Raw genomic sequence first — 18,438 nt, forward strand, 5'->3', positions numbered from 1 at the left:
CAAAACTTTATTGGCCTCTGGTGTTTCCCAACATTGGTAATATTGAACATTGGCTGCAACTAGCTTTGGGCATTTTGAGTGGGCTGTACCATTGGTCCTATGGGTACTTGACATGCAAGGAAAGTACTCTACCCCCTGCACCACTTCCCATCATCCCTTTAGAGCAGGGGTGAGCAAGATCTGGCCTGCAGGCCAGATCCGGCCCGCCAAGTATGTTCATTTGGACTGCGGCGCCCACCAACAAACTGTGCCCTGCCCGGCCCTTCTACCCACGAGGGTGGGAGTGAAGTGCCCACATGTACACAGCCCCAAACAAACCTATTACCTCGCTTCCACTCTCATCAGTGGGAGGCCCCAGACCACCAGCACGCAGCTTCCACATGGGGCTGCTGCTGCAGTTGCTGCAGCCCACAGGGACGTGCTCTGCTTTTCTAGCTTCCTGCTGGGCCAGGGCAGCAGGTAGGGAAGCAATGGGGGCAGAGCTGCAGCTGGGCAGGAGTGTGGAGCATGGGTCTGGGGCTGGTGGCAGCGTGGAGCCCACACCCGGGGGGTGGCAGCAGCGTGTAGCTTGGATGGGCAGCATGTGGATGTGAGGGAGGAGGGGTGGGAGGTGTACCCCCCTGCACTTTCCCCATGGTGTGCAGACCTGGCAGGTGGTGGCAGCAACAGCAAGTGGGGTGTTCAGGGTGCAGGTGCCTGGCTGGGTGCGGCTCTGGCCAGCGCTACACATCACAGCAGGGGCGCAACCTCCACTGGGCCACCTATATTGCCTGCACTCCCTACCACTCATGCACAGCATGTGAGGGAAGCTGGCTGCCTTCCCCACTGGAGCTGTGCAGCACAGGAGAGAAACCTCCAGTGTTGAAGCCAGCATACTCCCAGGAATGATGTAGCTCTCATGGTTCCGAGGTCATTTTTCTCCTGGAATGGCCATTTTTACTCCAGGAGAAAAAACCTGAACATCTGTACACTTGTGGTTCCTTCTGGGAGAGCAGCAACTCTCTCAGGAGAAACTGAATGTCTGTACTAGGCCCTTGTCTCCCCTGGTTCTTACCTGTGACACACTATAGGTTTTTCAGTTTTGTTTTTACAATATGTTTTGTGGCTTTGATCTATTATGGGTATGAGTTTGATTTTTTTTTTTTTTAAGGATAAATGTCTGCCTGGCAAACATAAGAGACAGGACTCAGTGTTCTGAGAAGTTCCTTCCAGTCCTCTGTTCTTTCAGCATTGCTACTTGAAGAGAGACAATATGTGCTCTGTAGGAGATATCTCTATCCTTGTAGTTCAGCAGTATAAAAAATAGTCCCTGTGACAGGGGATTCCCTCCCCACTGCCTCATATTACTGGGAAGAGACTGTGGGGCAGAGCTGAAGGGCCAGGTCCTTTTAAGACACCTTCTGTAACAGGGCACCAGTCTTGGACCCTATTATGGTCAAGGCTGTCCCAATGGACTGGAGCCCATGAAGAAACTTGTCATCAGACTCTAGGATGGTGGCACAATTACAAGTGTCATGTAGCCAGCATCCCAAAGAAGAACTGTGACATCTCTGGTCTGTTAGAGCCATGTGGGAACACGTGTGACTGGAGATAGCTCCTATTGGCCAATGGGAGCAATGCTTCCGCAGAGAAAGGAAGCATGAGAGAAGTAGAGCTTATGTGAGCTCTGCAGAGGCACAAAGATAGTACTGGTAGTTGGGGTGGTGAATCGGAGCCAGAGCCAAAGCCAGACTAGAAGAGAACAAACTCCTCCGCAAGAGAGGTGGCACAGAGAGATGCAGCAGAGGGAGAGAGCTACCTAGACCATGAGTCAAGCAAATTTAAAGTACCCCCTCATGGGGTGATGGACCTGGTTAATAAGTTGGGGAGCCTGTGAGTGAAGGAGCTTGCTCACAGTAGGCTTAAATAAGAAATGGAATCATGATGTACTTTGTGGCATAATGCCATCTCTGTCTCTCCCCAAATTCTGCTATCAGGTTGATGACCTATCTGACAATTTGGTTACCATAGTCACTGCAGAGGGCAGACACCCCTGGCCCCATCTTCTTCAGGTAATCCTGAATTGTAACTTGAGCTGAATACATTCCTGAGGATGGGGGGATCTTGCTTCCTCTGCCTACCTGACTGGCCTCACACACCTGGGTTGGGCCAGGGGGGCGAGGCTTAAACTCCCTATTGTTCTAAGCAATGTCATCATGACTGGGAGGGATCTAGAGACCCTGCCAGTCTACCCCACAACCAGTGATGCATTTCAAATTGGTTGACTGGTAGCCAACAACTGCTGGCCTTCATTGGATCAAGTAAATGAGGTCATAAGGTCTATATAAGTTAAAGACTTACTGCTGAGGAGGGGCAGCAGCCATGATGAGGACTCTCAGAGAAGCTGGCCCATCTGAAGCTCACTCTCTCTCTTGAAACTTATGGTCAATGAACTGCTTGCCTCCAGAGGAAATCTCCACCTGCCTCTGGACGATACTTGTGAGTAAGCTACTTGAGATCTAACTAGATATACAGCTTGCAGTAACTCAGATGCATGATCAAAGGCTACCCCAGCCACCCTGTTTGTTCTAAGGTATTTCTCTGATATTGCTCTACCCTGTACCCTATTCCAAACCTACTCCTTGTAACCAATAAAGTTCTCCTCTATACCTAGTGTGGGAGACTTACTGGGAGTCGGTCTATATTATGCCTTGGCATCCCCCTGGTTCGGCTGACTAAGGGAGATCACTATTTGTGCTTCAGACTGAGGGAAGCACCTCAAGTTCTTGCAGTGGGTCGAGTACCCCTCAAGGACTATTAGGACTGTGTTTCCCGGGGGGCACAGGGCCAAAATCAGTCCAGACCCTGGGTTGTGGCGGTGTTACACCCAGGCTTGCAGGTGTGCTCCAGGATGGGGGTTGGCCAGATGTGAGGTGCCCCCAGGGCAGCACTTAGAGCCTGGAAGGTGGTCAGACACAGTGAGGAAGATAGCTCAGTGCAGAAGCACCCCCTGCTGGCCCACCACAGACTTAACTGAGTGATGAAATATAAAATAATTGATTAAATGAATGTTGATAAGTGTGACAAGAGGCCAGCACAGGCTGGGTCTCAACATCAGCCCTTCTTCCTGTCTATGTGGGACAGTCCGCCCAGTCTCATTTTCCATGATGTGCTGTTTAATAAAATGATGTAAAATGTGGGAGGCTGCCCATTTTTATGCCTGATGCTGAGAGTAATATACACAGCTCTGTACCACTCCTACACTGTGTCCCATGCATTGCAGATGGCATCCTGAGTTGATATGTGCTCCAGCCTAAGGCCAGGCCAAAATCTGTCGCTTGTTGGGCCTCTAACATTCTGTCCTTCTCAGGCCTCATACATACTGCCCTCTCTCACAGCACCTCTTCCACTCTGTCCCCTCTCACAGGGCCTCTTTCATATTGCCCCTTACTGGGCCTCACACATCCTGCCCTACTCCATGCAGCCCTTTGGGTCCCCTTGGGCCCTACTCTACACGGTCCTTAAGGCTTCTTTGCTCACACTGTCTAGCCAGTACGCATGCAGCCCTACTCTTCATGGCCACCAGCCTTTTGCTACACACTGGGATGAACTCAGCCACTGGCCCCGCTCCGGGTCACTCTCTGCCCCTTCCCTGAGGGTTCTTTCTCTGTCCCCACACTGGGTCCACCGGGGCTCCTCATTTGGCTTGTCCTGAGCCCTCCTGTCTACAGACTATAGGCACTTAGCCCATGAGGCTCAGGTATCCAAAGACATGCCTGCTCTCCCCTCCCCCGATGGCTGCTCTCCAAATTACCCACCAGGCAGTGGGAGCTAGGGTTATAAGGTGCCCCTACCTGCCTTCCACTGGGGAGGCAACTGGCCTGGCATTTTGTTTGTTGATTGACCAGCAAGTTAATTGATGAGATGTAGAAGAATTTATTAATTGAATGCTGATAGGCTTGTTAACTGACCAGCAAGTTGATTGATGCAATGTACAAGAAATGATTGACAGAGGCCTGAAAAACTTGTTGATTGTTGGAATGTAACTAAGGATTAATTGAGTGATGCTATATCCTAATTGAAGGAATAAATATGGACCAATTGAACGAGGAAAAACTTGTTAATTGATAAGAGATAATATGAAGATTAGTTGAAAAATTATAAATGCATCCAACAGCATAGTATAACTAAGGGCCAAGTCATTAGGTGGACTGGCAGCAAAGAAACTGATAAGGGCGTAAAAAGATAGTTAAAGGATGGCCTGAGCTGGCAAGTATAAGATTACTAATGGCTGGCTCCTGCAAGCAAGAGACAGACAATACAGCAGCCAGGCACCACATCTTATTTAATGTGAGGCAGTGGTGTAACGTGGGTCTCTGGCACCTGGGGGCCAGTGCTTACATTTGCGCCCCCCACCCCTGCCATCTGCAGCTGATTGCCGAGCCGGGGTGGGGGGAGGTGTCTCTCAGTGGCCAATCACCAAGCCTGGAAATGCCAGCGGCGAAACCAGAAGTGCCACTGGGGATCATGTACCCCCTGGAGAGCCTGGCCAGCACCCCCACCCAGGCCAGCGCCCAGGGACATGGCTCTCCCCTGCATTGCTATGCCACTGATGTGAGGATGAGGCTCTGAAGGAGATCATGGTCCTGTGCCCAAATAGGTGTGGTAAGGACAGGGTGTAGGGTAGATGGACCCCATAAAGAAAGATCTCACTTTAATTCCTACCAGTAACTGTAACAAACACCTCACTTCCCTTTTTCTCCTCCTTTTATTTTGAACATTAAGGTAGGGCAGGAAACTAATAAGGGATATCCCAAAGTGGGGGAGTAAGCTAATGAATTGGGTCACCTCTGTTCTTTGGTGAAAGAACAGTTTAGGGACTATTTAGAAAAGCTGGACATGTACAAGTCCATGGGGCAAGATGGAATGCACCCAAGGGTGCTGAGGGAGTTTGCTGATGTGATTGCAGAGCCACTGCGCATCATCTTTGAAAACTCATGGCGATCAGAAAAGGTCCTAGATGATTGGAAAAGTGAAAACATAGTGCCCATATTTAAGAAAGGGAAAAAGGAGGATCCAGGGAACTACAGACCAGTCATTCTTACCTCAGTCCCCGGAAAAGTCATAGAGAAGATCCTCAAGTAATCCATTTCTAAGTACTTGGAGGAGAAAAAGGTGATTAGGAGCGGTCAGCATGGATTCACCAGGGGCAAGACATGACTGACCAAGCTGATTGCCTTCTATGACAAGGTGACTGACTCTGTGGATGCAGGGAAACCAGTGTATGTGGTGTACCTTGATTTTAGTAAGGCATGTGATACGGTCTCCCACATTTTTGCAGGCAAGCTAAGGAAGTATGGGCTGGATGAATAGACTGTAAGGTGGATAGAAAACTGGCTGGAGCATCAGGTAATCAATGGCTCAATGTCTAGTTGGCAGCCGGTATCAAGTGGAGTGCCCTTGGGGTTGATCCTGGGGCTTGTTTTTTTCAACATCTTCATCAGCAACCGGGAAGACGGCATAGTGCACCCTCTGCAAGTTTGCAGATGATACCAAGCTGCGGGGAGTGGTATATATGCTGGAGGATAGGGCTAAGATTCTGAATGACCTAAAGAAATTGGAGGATTGGGCCAAAAGGAATCATATGAGTTTCACCAAGGACAAGTGCAAAGTCCTGCACTTAGGATGGAACAATCCCATGCACTAGTACAGGCTGGGGGCTGATTGGCTGGGCAGAAGCCCTGCAAAAAAGGACCTGGGGGTTACAGTGTACAATAAGCTGAATATGAGTCAGCAGTGTGTCCTTGTTGCCAAGAAAGCTAATGGCATACTGGGCTGCATTGGTAGTTGTGTTGCCAGTAGATCCAGCGAAGTGGTTATTCTCTTCTATTCAGCACTGGTGAGGCCACATCTGGAGTACTGTGTTCAGTTTTGGGCCCTCTGCTACAGAAAGGACATGGACAAATTGGACAGTGGAGGGCAACCAAAATGGTTCGGGGGCTGGGGCACATGACTTATGAGGAGAGGCTGAGGGAACTGGGCTTATTTAGTCTCAAGAAGAGGAGACTGAGGGGGGATTGAATAACAGCCTTCGACTACCTGAAGATGGGTTCAAAAGAGGAGGGAGCTAAGCTGTTCTTGGTGATGTCATATGACAGAACAAGGAGCAATCATCTCAAGTTGCAGCAAGGGAAGTTTAGGTTAGATATTAGGAAGAATTTTCTCGCTAGGAGGGTAGTAAAACACTGGAACAGATTACCCAGAAAGGTGGTAGAATCTCCATCCTTGGAGGCTTTCAAGACCCATCTAGACAAAACTTTGTCTGGGATGATCTACTTGAGGGTGGTTCTGGTTTGAGCAGGGGGTTGGACTAGATGACCTCCTGAGGTTCCATCCAACCATAATTTTCTGTGATTTCTATGATCTCCAAGATACAAACTCCCACCCTTTCCAAGCCAGGAGTCAAAAGAGAAGCTCCAGGATGGGCCAGGGCCAGGGCCAGTAGAGCTAAAGGTCCTGGGGGGACCACACCCGTAAGGGGGAAGCAGCTCAGGGAGCTATGCAGCCTGGAATGAAGGCGTAAAGGGCCACCTGAATGGAAGGATCCAGGTGGGGTTCAAAGAGCAGAATTCTGGGGCCCAGTGTGGGGCCTGGAATGTGGATAACAGCTGGACGCCATCTGCAAGGCTTGGGCTGCAGTGTAGGGGAGCAACGGAGCTGCAGATAGCACCCCCTGGCACCAGGGCAAGAAATGGGCAGCCTCCTGCTTATTTAACATCAATTCATTAATTAACAACAAGGCATGGTGGACGAGAAGGCGGGCGGTTAGCCCAGAAACAGGTGGGCGGGCCACAGGAAAAATCGGCCCCGAGAAGGCCCCCTGTTACAGCAGAGAGGAAAGTTCTGTCAGTAGAACCAGTATGGACTAGCCTCAAGAGGGAGAAGAGAGACACCCCAGCAGCAGGCCAGCAGGGTACCAGGGCACACAAGAAATGGATCCAAAGATCTGGGGATCTCAGCAGTGGTAAGCTGAGTGGTCTTGTTTTTCTTTGTTACCTTTTTGGCCCAGGGGGGATGAAACTTTGTTTGGGACTTTGTTGATGTCCCAGATTGGAAGGACAGTTCGTTAAAATATCTGTTGATAACCTGTAGAATGGGAATGGCTAGAAGGGGAGATGTGGAGGCCTCAGAGTAGTCTTCAGTAATTGACCATAAGAGGGTTGGGAGTACTTGCTTTGAGGCCTGGGATCTGCTAAGACAGAAGAGGCTGGGAGAGCACACAGGCCTACATAGGGTTTAATCCATTGGCCAGCAGAGCTAAGGGCTCTGGGTTTGAGACCCAGAACAAACAGGACTAGGACTGTTGGCCAGGGCAAAGAGAGACCCTGGACTCCGCCATTTAATATCAATGATGTAGATAAGGACAAGGCAATGACACCTGACTTTAAATCCATAGCATCCCATTCTCTAGGATAAGGCTACCTCTCTAACTTATTTTACAGCATGGTATGTCAGGTGAGAAAAAGAAGGAGGGGTGTGGGGCCAGTGGTGGACTGAACCCCTGGGATCACCCACTAGTGGCACCCTGTAACAGTCCCCATGAGCATACAGTGCAGGAAATCAAGAAAGAGTACCATCTCTTCCATCTTTGGCTAGCAGTCTTCATTGTACATACCTTTTGAAAGAGGCAGAATCCTGTGACGTGCCAGTGTGCTGTCCTGAAATGCAAAACTCTAGAACCCTTGGTTCAGAGATGATACCTTTTATTAGATCAACTAAGAAATCACAAAAAAAAAAGTCTTTTTCTTTAAGCTGCAAATTATAGATAGTAAAAAGTCTCCATAGGTAGAAAATAAACTTCATTTTTGCAGAGGAAGCTGAAGGTGGAAGTCTGTTCCTCACTGTTCTATCCTTGCACTTCTAAGCTGATGCTTCAAATAGAAGAAAGCATTCAAAGTTAGAAAATGAGTTAAATTGCACTGATGAACACGGCATATGGCTTAATGGAATGATGAGGTAGAGCTGTAAAATGCTCAGTGTACACAGAGCAAAATTTAGAATTAATTTAGACTGAAAAAACTGGGGCATAGGGGGTGCATATATGAGAAACTTTACTGCACATTAAACTATGTGCAGTAAAGACAGTGATGTTTAAAGCATCACTGGGGTTTTGTGTGCTCTCCTGGGTGGAATGGAAGCCAAAATGCAAAATGCAGATCTGTATAAATGCAAATGCATGGCAGTGAGTAACAGAGGGAATGGGAGACAATAGGTGTGAGACAGGTAGGTGTGGAGGGAAAGCTGGGAATGTTGACCTGATGATAGAATGTAGCTGGTAAAATGTAGACAGGTTACCCAGGGTTATCAGATGGCAGGCAGGTTATAATGTGCTGCAAATCATAGAAAATCATAGAATTGTAGAAAGGTAGGTTGGTATGATCAGCTAAATGTCTTTATTTAGTAGATTCATGAAGTGAAGTTCATAGGCTCATCTATGAAAGGTGTCTTGTAAATTCCCTTTGAGGATTAGAACTGAGAGATTGGAGAGAGAGTGGTTGTCGTGTGAGAAGTGTGCACCCAAAGGTAACTGGATATTTTTGTCTTTCATAATTTTTCAGTATTCTGTGAAGTACTTCTGGTCCACTTCCGGGTTCGCCAGGGGCCCCCATGCTCCTGTGGGACATTCCATCTGCCACACTATCTCAGCATTCACGAGCTGCGCCTGGTACCTCCAGGTATGTAGAAAAAGCATTTAAAGCTGGGTCTATGGCCGAATCACTTATTCTCTGAATCAGCATCAAATCTTCAGATTTGGATTCAGCCGAATTGAATCAGGGACAGAGATCCGAATCAACAAATCAAATCACTGTCCCCGACTCGGGCCAAATCCGAATTGAATACGGCCCGTTTCACACACCCCTAACTGATAGTATAGTCTGAACAAATGTGAACCTTTTATTGAAAGCAGTTGAATCTAGATAGAGGAACCCTTTTAGGGTTTTTTTCCCCCACCTCTCTAGAGGAAACTAAACAATCATTCTCTCCTTTCATCTCATGTGTGTTAATCTCTTGCCCTTGGGGTTTATTCTATCAGAAATCTATTTTGTTAAGATTAACAGCACATTTGCAGAGCTCCTGTGGGAATTGTGGGGGAGGGGATCACTAAATATTTCCTAGCATCCTGTAGATTTATAGTTTATAGTTTAGGCTTCATAGTGCCTGGAAACAGAAAACTTTTGGGTATTGCCATAGGATTACTGTTATGTTAAGACTAAACTGATTTCGCTTTAATACTTAGGATTTATACATCATTCCTTTTTTAAATTCTTGTCCATTTTTCTGTTTTACAGTTGTTTTTCTCTGTTTCTTATCCACAGATACATTTGTGTTCTCTGGCATCAAGTCTCTTCCTGATAACTTTGCAGCCATGAAAATACTAATTCTTTGCTTACTCCAAGGCCAAATTGAGAACTATACCACTTGCAGCAGCTGTATAGTTAAAATTTCTAGTTTCTGAATTAAATGACATTTAAGAAAAAGTTGTTTTTTAAGAAAGTGAGCTTTTGTACTCAAGAGTTGAATATGATGCTTATCAGGCTTTTAAATATGTCTTCCGTTATTTGTTCAGTTGCTTCTTTAGATTGGAAGTCTGTTTTTATTTGCTATTGCAATCTGTTTCCCCCCACCAATTCACACTTGCTTTAAAGTACAATTCTATGCAGTACAATTGATTTGGCATTCAGCAAATGTACATAACACATGTAATTTACATACAGAGCAGGTTGGAGCGAGGGTGGTATCCGGAAAACAACTAGAGCAAAGGTGTAAAATAAATCCTCTCCCTCCTACTTAAGCCCATACCATAGCCGAATTCATAGTCGTGATGTAAACCACTCCAATTGACTTCAAGGTTGAATTTTATTCCTTTTGTCCCTTTTGCAAGAATGCAAAAACTTAAACTAAATGCATTAATTTACCCATTGCCAAATTTGGACAAAGATACATGCATTGCCAGTTAGGATCAGCTCGCTGCCTGGTGCACAGAATTTACCCCACAATTTAAATCACTCTTGAATTTTTTGCTCAGCTCCTTAATCGAGGTTGAATTGCACCTCGTATAGAAATGATCAGCTAAAAACCTGTAGGAACAAGTGTAGTGAACAGATTGAATAGTTACATTGAGAATGCAAAGAAAGGTTGAACATGGTCTCAACTTTCATCATCAATTCTAATGGATTCATTTGTCCAATTATATTTTATACTATGTGATTGGTCTGTGTCACAGGGCACTTAGGTGCCTGCGCCTAGAAGAGCAGAAACTGCCTGGGGAGAGCCCAAAGAGCCAGACAGGAGCCCAGGTGCATGTTGTCATGGCAACCAGCTAATGAGGAAATTAGCTGGGAAGCAGGCCGGAAGGGGCAGGGCCCTGGGCCCATATAAACCCCAAGCTGGAACTAAGGAAGGCAGTTCTCTTCTGGCAGCCAAGGGGGAAGGAGCCCTCCTAGAGGAAGGGAAGAGGCCCAACTAAGTGCTGCTCCTGGTAATGTAAAGGGGGCAGAGCACACCTTATGCAGCTTGTGTTATGTTATAGCCCAGGGGCTTATGTTTGGTTGTTGTTTTATAACACTGGTGGTTTGGGTGAGGCTATTTGGGGAAGGAGGAGACCTCACTGGGGCTCTGCTATAGTGTGAGGACCCGGTGCCAGAGAAGGTGCAGTATTTGGGGGCGCACAGACCCCAGCGCCAGAGAGGGCGCAGAGATAGGGCTGCAGAGGGCCCAGTGAGGACAAGGGGCCAAGTTGTAGCAAGGCCTGAGGAAAAACAACAGCAATACCATCTGTGAGGCTTGGGGCATGGTAAAGGGGCAGTTTGGAGCCATGCATATAGCCCATAAGGCTGGGGACCCATGGGGTCCAGGGAAGTCCATCAGGACTGTGTCTGACCGGATGTGAAGGCAGCCTCCCTACATTACATTTTACATCAAGACGTGGTGGGCGAGAAAAGAGAGTGCCCATCAGGCCAAATTGGCATGGTCGGGGAGCCTTAGGAGATCATGGCCATCCTTAGGGACCCCATCCCGTGACAGTCTGCAATTGGCAGTGCCTGGATTTGCAGTACTTTACTGGCCAATTGTCTCTTCTGAAAAGGAAAAGCTGGGAAATATTGTAATAACTCTCATTACGAATTTGTTTTGTTTTTATTTTAGATGCTAATGGTACTTGTACAAAATCCCATGGCAAATAAGAGCAAAAGAAAAGAAAATAGCTTGTCTTGTCTTTTTGTTCCTAGACTAAACAATTCCTTTTGCAAATACAATATTTTCTTGCCTTACAACATACGCCTTTTTTCCAATAACCGGCTGCTGGAAACTAGATGGCACATTATATATAAGGAAATACAGTATTTGCAGTTTCTGCTGTTTTACTGGGCAAAAATGAAGGTGAAGTCTGCACGTGATCCACAGGGAACAGAACACTGAGAAGGCTTGGTTTCCAAGATGCTGCTACTTAGTTACTTAATACAAAGGAAGTTTTTTTTTGTGTTTTGTTTTTTTTTTTTTCCTTTCTTTTTTCTGCCTTTCAAAAACAAGACAGATAAGTGCATATCTTATTCTGGCAGGCAAAGTTCTTTGGGTAAATCTGCTATTTTTTGTTAGACCAACTCAAATAGTTGGAAAAATTCTTCTTTGCAAGCTTTCAGGTATAAATACCCTTTGTCAGGCTGATGAAGCATTTTACAATGCCAGTGTGCTTTCTGCTGCTGGGTGAGCAAAGGACGCGCAACATGACCAGCACTCCCTGTGTCCCCTGTCCGTCCACCTGGTAGCAATTGTGTCACACAGCTGAGCTCCTGGGTAAAAGACAGCAGGTTGTAGAGCCCCGAGCCCACAGCAAACAGCCCACCTCTGCCTTGTGGGGGGTATGTGCCCCCCATGCCTCTGCTGCGGGGTGGGGTGTTGCTGTGGGGAGCCGTGCCTCCCTCCACACCTCTGGACAACCTGCCTCAGCCCCGGAGCACCATTCACCTCAGCCCCTGCTCCTGCCTCACTCCCTCCCTCACCGTAGGGGCCTTGATCTACCTCCCCTCCTCTCTTCTCCTGCCCCTTCCTCTCCACTTTCCAGCTGGGTGCTGTCTGTGTCTGTAGGTGTGTCTGTTGTTTACTCCCAAGCCACAGTCCCCCCAGCCCTCCTGCTGCCTCTCACTCCTGACCAACAGTACCCCACATCCTGCCAGGGTGTGCAGGGACCCTCCCTCCATGGGCTCCAAACCTCCCATACACACCCACAGCCCTCCATACCATCATAAATAACACCCCCCCACACACACACACTTTAAAAAAGGCATCTCATGGTTTACATGCCAGTCTCCAATTTCTTGACAACTTCCTTTTAACAAGACCATTAGCTTGTTTTTAATCCAATTAACATATGCTTTACTGATATTATGTAGTACTATTTTTAATAGACTATCATGTAGCACTAAGTCAAACATCATGCAGTGAAAAGATCAATGTATTTGTATAATCACCTTTATAAACAAAACTTCTCATCTTGAAATTGTTAGCATTAAGTATATTCCTATTCTTTAATTATTTATCATTTCAGTCTTGCATAAACTGTTCCATTACCTTGCCTGGCACCGATGACATCCTAAATGGCCTAAAGGACAGGGCATCCCACTGGCCCATTTTGAACACTGGTACAGTATTAGCATACTGATAGAATATCTGCCTTTTTTGCATATTTGTTAACAATTTTACCACCTTTGGTTGTTAGTGGGCCTACGTTATTGGCAGTGTTTCTTTTTTTCCTAATATATTTTTTTTAAAGTCCCTTGTTGCCCTTATGTCTACTAGTCATTGAATATTCTGTAAAATCTTTAACTTCTCGCATACATTTCTCTACTTTACAACTTTGCATTTCTATATCTATAGATAAATGATTACCATTGATTTTTTTCCCCCCTATTTTCTTTTGTTTTATATTTTATCTTTTATTTCTGATGCCTTGACTTTAAAACTGTTCTCCTTGATTGTGCAATCTACTCAAAGAGGTCCCAATCTTTATTCACATTTTAAAGTCTTTTTTCTCTCTCAATCATTTCTTCCCCATTGCACAGTCTCCTTTCATTCTCCTTCCCATTGTCAGATCACAAATAAATATGAATATTTTATGGTTGGATGTCAAACTCATCCAGCCCTGTGGATGAATTTGGGCCTACAGACCAACCCCCAGGCACCTAAACTAGCATATAAGGCTGGTCCAGGGCAGGAACCTCATGCAGGGCATGCCTTGGACCAGCCCTGGCCCAAGTCCAGGGCTTGTGTGGTAAGGTGACACAGGGTGTATGTTGTGTGGGGTCCTGTACCAGACCGGCCATGCATACTGGCTCTGTGGCCTGTTTGGTAGGAGCCTCATGCAGTGTGTGCCCTATACTAGTCCCCTGCGCCATGTGCATTGTGCATGCCGGGTGTAGCCTCATGTGCAGCATGCAGTGCATATTGGCCAGGTCCTGGGCTTGTGCTGCATGTGATGTGTGAGGCTGACATGGGACACATACAGCATACAGTACCTGTACCAGATCAGCCCAATCCAGACCATCCCTGGAGCCAGCACAGAGGACTGGTCAGGCATGTGCACCACAATAGGCGCCCTGGACTGCCCCCTGCGCTATGCGCAGCACCCACAGCCCTAGGTCCAGCTCTATGCATTACATGCAGCGAGTGCCAGGATCCATGGGTCAGATTGTAGAGCTCCATGGGACAGATAGGGTTCATATCTTCAACACGCCCTGTTTTATAGTGAAGAAATATATATATATACACACACTAAACTGTGGCAATGTCAAATTCTGATTAAAACACCATTCAGTTTTGCCATGCTAAAATGGTTTTATGCATCATAGGACAAGTTCATCATTTGTTTATTTCATTATTGGGAGGCAAAGTATAAGCCCCTAAATTGAATAGACAGCCTGTCTGATTTATCTGCAATCAGCTACATAAATAAATGATCCCTTTGGCATCATTCAGGAATTATATATTTCTTTTAATTAGGGAAATACTTCATCCATTTGTCTAGCCAGATTTTGGCTCCCTGTAACACTGGTATCGTATAAGAGTACAGAAATGTTATTTTCTCTTATGGGAACTTTATTATGCTCTTGCTGAAATCATTAACTTAGATGACACCAGCATTTGTTCTTATAAATCCTGCAGTTGCCCCTTCATCTAGTCAGCGTTAAGTGTTTGGACATTATTGCAGTCCAAGTAGGTAGACATAAGAATCTAGTTTTTCTCCAGGCTTAGGGATACTTGGATTAGAAATGTTGACTCGGACCATGATTAAAAAAGAAGTAAAGCATCAATAAAGTTTGGATATGAAATTCACTGAATTTTGGCAGTATTCAATTTGAAATGTTATTTCTGGCTCAAATGAATTTGACATTCTTGAATATTGCATATTACTCAGTATAGGTAAATTCTCTTGAATGAATGAAATAATTTGTGGCTTGACCAGGGCATACATATTAAGTGTCATGTCCTCTGTCTAATGGTCCATTTCATGCAGATGTACCCAATCAACCTTTTGAACTACAAAGTCCACAGAAACTTTTCTTCTGTAAATGGATATATAAAAGTGTATTGATATTAAAATAAAATACATGTAATTATTATTTGCACACAGTGACCTCTAGTGGGAATACTTGCAATATTTAAGGAAAAAATAATACTCAAGTGTTCAAGTCATTTCAGTCAGAAACAAAGCCTGAGAAGAAACACTGATACATTTTGGAAGAGAGAGCATTCTATTTCTAGATATACATATCAGTTTAAGAAAAACATATGCCATGGGTCTGAATGCGTCGCCAGCCATTTTTTTTAATGGCTAACTCTAACTGGGTACGTCTACGTCTACTAACTTGAACTAGAAGCAACTAATTCTACTGTGCGTTAGCATGCTTTTTGCTGGCCGTGTGAATGCACAGTAGAATTAGTCTACTGAGCCTTTAGTGTCTCGTGTAGATATACCCACTGTTGCTTAAAAACAAAACAAACACCCTCCCCAGAAAAAGCCAAAAACCCCAAATGCCTAAGCCAATAAAAATGAAATAGAATGGAAAAATCTACAATATTTAGTTTAGCTTTTAATTAATGCATCAGTCAGATTTTATTGTGATGGGAATTTCTAACAACCTCCAATAGCATCAGGATGCAATAAGTTGGTCCTACATGGTGCCCTGGCATAGCTCTCTCCACCAAGCTTCTGAGCTACTGTTGTGAGAATTCTACAATAAAAAACTTCCCACAAGGATTGCTTTAAAATGCAGAGATTCATTAAAAAAATCATTTTAAAATGACTAACCTTCACATAATACTCTAAAACATTCTAACATGCTCAATTTGAGCCCAAACTGATCTATATAAAAATCTTTTTTCTTACCTCTCAGAGTGAAGCACTTTTCAGCTGAGGCACCTGTGTATCACTCTCTACAGCTGCATGACAAAGGCACCAGATGGAGCAGATCATTATGAGGGAGGAAATAAAAGGCCACAACTGAGGTTTGGATTTGGAGTTGAAATTTCCCAAAGGCTGGCAGTGTTACAGCTGGGGCCTGGCTCCGGTTGAAATGAATTCAATATCTTTGAATATTGACAGTTACATGGTATAAACTATACTTATTTTAAAATAATATGCAACTCAGTGCAACATATTAAAAAGCAGCACTTCTTCTGTTAAATGGTCCATTTCATACTGATGGGCCCCATGAATTGCAAGCTATTCTGGAGATTTTGTTCTCCAAACTGCTTCCTTTTCCCAAAATGTCAAACACATGCACATTGCCTTTTCTAGTTCCAAACTAGGAATCCTATCCCTTCATTTCTCTCTCTTCCAAAGGTAAGGTAAAATTCCAGTGTGAAAAGTCTAATTATGCCTCTGTTTTGAAAATCTTTAACATAAGGATACTGTAAGAGATTTTTCATAAGTTACAATTAAAGTTTGGGGGGAGGGGTGTTTTTTACAATGCGCAATGGCCATATTGTAAAATAAGTTTCTGACAGGAATGTGCTCTGTTGCGCGCAGCCGGTGGGGAGGAGGGGAACATGTTCAGTCAAGTTCCTCTCTCATTCAGCTGCTCACCCCTTTAACTCGAAAGGGTTTGGGTTTTTTTGCTTGTATAATGGAAATCTTAAAAACATTGTATTAGTGACAAATAATTCAAATTGAAACTAGGTTGTGCTACCTCTCTCCAAACCTCACTACTTCTAGCCCAACTAGTTGACCATTCTTATTTCTAAACATTTTTTGAATACTCACAATTGATTGAAAGAGTAGGTGGTGGAGTATTGTTACTGACATCACAAAGATGTGTGACAACCATGGTTTGTAACGATCACAACAGTTCCCCAAATTTTTCTTCTGTAATAACACAAAATTATATTGTAAAAACAAAAAGATGCTTTGAAATATGCAGACTTATTCTCCTGTTCACTGTTCATTCGCTATCCATTCTAGAGAAGGGTATTTCTTTAAACTGTTTTGCAGCTAACAATGCTTTATATTCGTATTCAGATTTGGTTCCTACATTTTGGGACTGAGAACTCCAACACTGGCAACAGGCTGCAAAATTAATCAAACTACATCCTGATGCAGGGACTGGAAACAAGATCCCCCCTGACAGAATTATATCGGATCAAGTGCATTGTCACCTTATCATATGACTAAGTGCTATGGGGCTGACTATATTTTGCACTCAATGACCTCTTCAAACCATTCTCTTACAATTAGGGTAAAATTTACAAGGCTTCCACCAGGTGGCATCGCTACACTTCATATTTCTGAACAACAGCTTTGTCTATATTTAAACAGTGGCGAGTCAAAAGGAACATTATTTGCCAAATGAAAGAGACCCAAATTGACAGGATGTGTGAAAAGTTTAAAATAATTTGGAAAAGTAGTTTCTCTGAACTCTTATTCTAATAATATTGCAGAGATCTTCAGCCACCTCAGATCCAACTCCATTAATAGCAGACTCCCACCATTATCTCAGAGGAACCTTTGATACAACTTTCCTCCAACTGATTTTTACTCATATGGATTCTGTTCTACCCATGCTATTCTTTCATGGTTTCTTTTGCATTCCAGTGCATCCTTAGCATATAAAACTATCCCACCACTTTTGCCTTGTTTTCGTATTCTGTCAATGAACATAGACGTTCCAAACTTGTCTGCTACTCCATCTTATCTTACTCTTGTAATGACCCATTGCACTTGCATACAAGCATGTGAGCTTTTCTTTAGTTTCTGAGGTAAAGAATGTTTCAAGATCACTTTAAGTAATAAATGAGGACCCAATGAGTTTGTCAGCACTTTTTAAATGATCTTTACTAACCCAGCTAAAGTATACTTTACAACGAGATAGTTTACTTTGCTTGTAGTATTAATCACATACTTTATAAGTAGCTTGAAAGGATAATGCAAAAATAACAGCAACGTTTTAAGCTATCAATTAACCTTAAACTTTTAGTGACAGAGAAGAAAGTTATTTTGAGTGAGTTTTCATGTTTTCTCTTACATAAACCTAGTGGACATCCTATAAAGGAAGTGTCTATTAAAATTATGAACTATGCAGATCACTTGAAGGAAAAATTAAAAAGAAAGACATAGAAAGTTCTGTGGGTTATTCATGAGAAAGCAGGAATATATCTTACTCCTGGCAGCTGTTTTATTTCCCTTTTTGTCTCTTCTCAGTGGCCAAAGAATATATGTTGCTAGAAGACCTCAATGCAAATTACAGATGCAGCTCAAAGAAACAGATGAAAAGGCTGGTCATTGCATACATAGATTGAAAATGCTGGCTGAGGTAATCTGATTTTTCATTAATATTTATTTTTATAAAGCATAAAGATACAGAACATCAAAAATTGCTTTTTTACTAGCTGGAGTGTCCTTGATTTCCTCTCCTTTCATTATTGGAGGTATTTTTATTTGTGACTATCAGCGGATGATTGCTGGTGGGCTAGCAGAGCAGAGGACCTGAGTTTTTTTTTTTTTTTTTCCTGACTTTCCCTCCCTTTGACTATTAGTGCTATCTCATAGATTCCATAGACATTAGGGCTGGAAGGGTCCTCGCAAGATCATCGGGTCCAGCCCCCTGCCCAAGGGGCAGGAAGTCAGCTGGGGTCAAATGATCAAAGCAAGATAGGCATCTAAGTGTTTCTTGAAAGTGTCCAGAATAGGTGCTTGCACCACCTCTGGAAGGAGTCTATTCCTGGCCCTGGAGGCTTGGACAGTAAAGAAGTTTTTCCTTATGTCCAACCTAAAATGGTCTTCCAGGAGTTTGTGACCATTGGACCTTGTCTTCCCCCAGTGAACAGACATTCTCCCAGTTCCTGATGCACACCACTTATGTACTTATAGGCTGCCACCAAGTCATCCCTGACTCTACGCTTTTCCAG

The 18,438-nt window shown here is 44.4% G+C and overlaps 1 long non-coding RNA gene across 1 annotated transcript; it reads left to right on the plus strand.

Annotated features, from left to right (window-relative positions):
* Positions 1 to 10,454: 10,454 nt before the first annotated feature.
* Positions 10,455 to 17,837, plus strand: LOC102378263. Its single transcript, XR_323047.1, has 4 exons — positions 10,455 to 10,519; positions 12,584 to 12,677; positions 15,429 to 15,540; positions 17,732 to 17,837. It is a non-coding gene; the product is annotated as an uncharacterized LOC102378263 (long non-coding RNA).
* Positions 17,838 to 18,438: the final 601 nt, after the last annotated feature.

Source organism: Alligator sinensis, unplaced genomic scaffold, assembly GCF_000455745.1.
Source record: "Alligator sinensis unplaced genomic scaffold, ASM45574v1 scaffold421_1, whole genome shotgun sequence".
In the NCBI taxonomy this organism is placed as follows: Eukaryota; Metazoa; Chordata; order Crocodylia; family Alligatoridae; genus Alligator; species Alligator sinensis.